The 5,260-nt window shown below is 42.0% G+C and overlaps 1 long non-coding RNA gene across 1 annotated transcript; it reads left to right on the forward strand.

Moving 5' to 3' along the window:
* The first annotated feature begins 805 nt into the window (after positions 1 to 805).
* LOC124237365 (uncharacterized) lies at positions 806 to 4,235 on the forward strand. Its single transcript, XR_006887988.1, has 2 exons — positions 806 to 1,115; positions 3,985 to 4,235. It is a non-coding gene; the product is annotated as an uncharacterized LOC124237365 (long non-coding RNA).
* Positions 4,236 to 5,260: the final 1,025 nt, after the last annotated feature.

Here is a 5,260-nt window from a genome sequence, read left to right on the forward strand (position 1 = left end):
TATTAAAAGCAAAACTCATCCTCTCTGCCTGTTCAGAGAGCCCCAAACTTCATATTATCGGCAAAACATGTGGCTGCACCTGCTGCCAATCCCCAGGCCCAGACCAGTCCAGCATTAGGTTTCTCAGCTCCTGCCCCCAGGCAGCTGAGTGTGGATGGAGAGAAAAACCGCGTCGCTCCGCTCGCTGGCCCTGATCCACATTCCAGCATCAGCCGGGCCCTCATGCTCCTGGCAGCCCTTTATTGTCCCTGTCAGCTCAGTGTCAGGTTTCCCTCAGCTGTTTCAAACCATCCACATGCTCTGGGGTCCCCTCACTCTAAGCAGATGACCTTGTTCACAGATCACAGACAGAGAGGTCCCCTCCCTGCCCTCCACCTGCAGCCTGACCCCTGGGGACACCTCCCCCCTCTCTCCCTCCCTCCCTCCAAGAGAAGTGTTCTCTCTGCTAATCCCCAAAGTTAGCATGTCTGGAGAACATTGAACCCCATCTCCTCAGGCATCTTCTGGGGCTTCATGACATCCATCATTTCCCCTCACACTTTGGTGTCTTCGATCCATCACTCTCTGTTCTCTGGCTTCTACCCTTTGGTCTACAAATTTGCTTAACTTCTTCCTTATCACCTTGCACACACCTGCATGCACACACACACAATTCTTTAATCATCCTGACCTCTCACTCAGGCTGCAAATTGCCTTGTAAAGCAATTATCTGTTTACATGACAGTTTTCAACTGGTCCAGCAGTTTTTAATCATTGTCGTGTCACGGAGCCCTTTGAGAATCTGATTAAAGCAATGGACCTTTTCCCTGGAGACGTGGAAAAGGTGCGTGCGCACACACTCACTCACAGACAGCTTCTACATACAGTGCCAGTCTGTTCACTGACGGAACCACTGCAGCTCGTCAACACTCCCATCCGTGCCTCCCCCCCAGGCCCACAGCAGGATCACCCTCCCTTGCTGACCTGAGACGACTCCCGGCTTCTGCGGGTGAAGTGTGAGTGGAAGCGACATGCGCGGGAGCTGTAAGAGCCTCCTGTGCTGGGCTTTCTCCTTGCCCTCGGTCATCAGCACTGCTGTGTTCCAGAGCGACTCCTCCTTCAGCCGGGGCCCTGAGGTGAGCAGAGCAACCAGCCAGTCCACACGGGACTCGAGGGAGTGAGAAGGCAGTGCTGCTTTTCAGAGCAGCGAGGCTCGGGTGGCTGGGGACTGCTGTGTGTCCCCTTGACAGCAGGGCACATTCTTCAATAGAAAGGAAGTAATCTGAGTCAGAACTGTCCTTTCCCAGGGAGGTTAAGCCCCTTTGTCCTGATCCTAACCCACAGCTCCTTTCTCCCATTTCTACAGTCCGTTCTCTCTACCCAGAAGACTCTCCCTGCTTCTTCCCACAACTTCTCATCCTCCAGCCCTCAGTGCCGGCGTCACCTCCTCAGACACATCCCCTTGGCCCCTCTCCTGCCTTGTCTGGCCCAGCCCCTCATCCGCATCACCCATTTCTGACTCTCACAGAGCATGTCGCCACCAGTAATGATCTCATTTATTTCCTGCCTCGCAAGTTATGAATTGACAATATCTGTATTCTTGCTATCAACAACGATTCATAAATAACTAGTATCATGAGACATAACCCCATATGAACTTAAGAAAAGGGAATACATTCAAAAGATGAGCTGCTTTCACTTGTTTAACATAATGATAAAAATAGAACCATGAATTTCAACAGCAAGTTGCACTTTACACTTTTCTAAACTATGTTAGTAGAAGAAAAAGCTCTAACTCACAATGCTGGACAGACGTCCAAATATTCGGGTGAGCATCAGGAATAAACCACTGACCCCTGGTATCCAGCTGGTCGCTGCTGAGGTCAGCTTGACATTTCAGTTCTTTTCAGATAGTTGTGGCCAACACCACTAACAACCTTTGGTCTCAACCCTGTTAAACAGCAGTTTTTGTAATTCATTGGCAAACTTTTTTGTTTTGTTTTTTTCTTTTACTCAGTATATGAGCCAAACGGTCTTACTTCAGACTGATCATAAGAATGTGTCCTGAAGTTTCAGAAAGTGTCAAGGGGCTGACCCCTTGATATGTGTCCAGGGATGTAGGTGTAATACCTCGTCACAGAGTAAATAATTCTAACTTGTTCCATGAATGAATGAATAAAATTAGTAATATAGAATTACCAAATATTTACTTCATTTGTCTTTATTATGTATAACTAATGCCATGAAAGACTATTCTAATTTTACAAATCAAAGTTTCAGCTTTATTGTTTCACCTGCATACAAAACTCAGGTGTTTATCGTTTAAAATTTTCAGAAATGCATAACTTAGAAGCCATGAGTAATTTTCCTGTTTTCCTGGTCTGTATAAAGTGTATTGAACAGTGCTGACTTTTGATACGGGATTCAGAAGTTGTGATGCTATCTTTCCAGCCTATCATAGATTCTAGAAAACATTCACTCAAAATTTGCACCTCTGCAGATCCCCAATTTCATAAGCTGAAAGCTTGGGGATCTTTGGAATTCATTGCTGGGATATGATAAATTTAAGTCTTGATAAGAACAACCAAACAAAATGTTTAAAATGGCTAAAGAAATAAGCTTGGTTTGGAAACAAAAATTAGCTTTGTTTTTTCATAAACTGGAGGGGGTTGTTATTGTCTCTTTAAATCTATGTGACAGTGTGCGTTGCAGAGTGGTTTCTGTTAGAATGTGTCCCTGCCTCGTACGTAACGTGTGAAATTGGTGTGTGATAGCCATATTTTTCTACTTATATTTTACTGAAATCCACACGTGCAACTTAAAAGTGACATGGATTTTTCAGCATGGGGCTGGCTGTTTCTTTTTTCTCAATTAACTAATTTTTAAGAGATTATTATCTGCCACCCTGTTTTAAGAGAATGTGAGTAATCAGATAGGGTTTAATGTCTTTAAAATCATGTTTGACATACTTCAAACATGTGTGCATATATATGTACACGTTTCAAAGTGGATAAATCATACTGAATTATGCCATCAAAATTTACAATGGAAGTGGGGCAGCATGTTTAATAATACTCTTGATTTTGTGTATACTCCAAATTCAATGTGCTGAGTCCCAAAATGGAAGGTCCTTTACTACTAAAAATAGCACGTCTTAATGAAAATATTTTAGCAAGCATTCCAGATTAGGAAATTAGCACATGCCAAAGAAAGGCTTCTTTGTACAAAAATAGTAAAATTTAATGAATAAGGGACTCAAACAACACCAATTACTTTCCTTCATTTCATACAAAACTTCTTTATATGAACTGAAAGAGAGTGAGATTTCCTGCACAAAATTTGCAGACACCTTGGCTCACGAGAATAAATGCTTCTTCAGATTTCTACATGTCTTTCATTTACTTCACTAAGGAACTTATTTTGAAATTGTGCTCTATGACAGCATTTAGGGTTTTTCTTTACGTTTATTAAGGAAAAAAAGTCATAAGTTAAATCTCCTAAAAAACATTTGGCTCTGTTTTTGGCTTGTTGGGATTATACGTTAAATACCAAATTACTAAGAAGGTGGGTGAGCTGTAATTAAACTCTCATACCTTTGATCTTGCTAATTAAGTCTTATAAGACTTCAGAGAGAACAAGTTCTATCAGCCAATTTACTCAGACATTATAGTTTTAGAAAGAAGTTATTTTAGCAGATTAATATACCCTAGATTCTAAAACCAATATAACCCTATTTTTAAAAATATGACCCTGATACACCCATTCATATTACAAACTTTAACTCCCAGTTGCCAGCGTAATCAGCTTAAGACCAGCTTAAGAGAAAGAAAGTGGGGGGAAAATCATCTCTCAGAAAATATTATAGAAAATTAGTAACCTCTCTACACCTTTCTCTCTGAAAATATCGATCCTTATGATTTCAAAAGGCTTTCTATTTTATCCCACTTTAGCAACACTATGTGAAAAGTATATCTGAATCAGCATCTCAGTCAATGCACTTTCCAGTTTCAGTTTGGAAGCGTGGAGGAGCATGACTGTGGTGTTGGACAGCCAGGAGTTCAAAGCCAAGCTCGACATTTGCTGTGGACCTCGTCAGACCTTCATACCTCCAGTCTGCTTTTTGATCAATAAAGTCGTAAGACAATTATCTGACAACAATCTCAATTTTACATTAATGCTCCACTGAAATTATCTTCATAAAGGTCATGAATACCCTCTTAATTTTAAAATCTAATAAACATTTAGCTCCTATCTTATTTGACCTCTTTGCAATACTTGATTTACCATTTCATGATTCTTCAAACTGTTTTCTCATTTGGTTTCTGTGACCTACCTTTTTCTGCCATTTTTATTCCTTTCTGCGTGTTCATTATCACTCTCTTTTGCAGACTGTATTTTCTCTGCTAATTAAATGACCTCTGCACTCTGAATTATCTTCCCAACAAAGTCCATCCACCACTGTTCCTTCCCCCAGCTTCAGCCATCACCTCCCCCAAGATGTTTGCCCTGTCTGTACCTCCTATCCAAACCTCTGTCCCATGCTCTGAACCACCATATTGCTCCTGCCTTTGGACAATTTCACTGGATTGCTCCATGAGTACCATCCAAAACTTCTACCCACTCTGACCCAAGACAGAAGCTGGATCTCATCTCAGACTCCTTGCTCCCTTATTCTGCTCTCACATGCCCCAGTCTATGAAAGCTTATTTACTCTACTTCTAAACTATGTTATTTCTTCTCATTCTTGTTGCCTCTGCCTTAGTTCAATTCCTCATGTGCAGATAAACGAAACAGCCTCTACACTATTCGGAGAGGTAGTCTAAACGTTGTAAGAAGAACTTTTGCAACAAAGGGAACAAAAATCTCAGCAGTTTAGCACAATAAAGATATTTTCCTCACTCTGTCACAATCCAGTGCAAGTTGTTGGGCAGGATCTGCTTCATTTTGGGCACCCAGCCTTCTTTCATCTTGTGACCACACCACCTCCTAGTGGCTTAGAGTCCCCGATAAGATCCTTGTAGCTGGTAGGCAGATGAGAGAAGAGAGAGGGTGGAGTTTGGTTATAGGCTTAATCTGCATACAACGGTGGAGCAGGAAAGGAATCAATGTAATTAAAATTCCCATTCATAAAAGGGAACAATGGGAGATACACAGTGGCCACCAGTCCATTGCAATCCTGCTTGACAGACCTTACGAAGTCCCCTACCCTGGGGAGAGGGTGAGTTATTTGGTTAAACTTTAATTCTGCTCTCTGGGAATAATTCCGTTGTCCCTTTCCTCC

This window comes from Equus quagga, chromosome 3, assembly GCF_021613505.1.
Source record: "Equus quagga isolate Etosha38 chromosome 3, UCLA_HA_Equagga_1.0, whole genome shotgun sequence".
Lineage (NCBI taxonomy): Eukaryota > Metazoa > Chordata > Mammalia > Perissodactyla > Equidae > Equus > Equus quagga.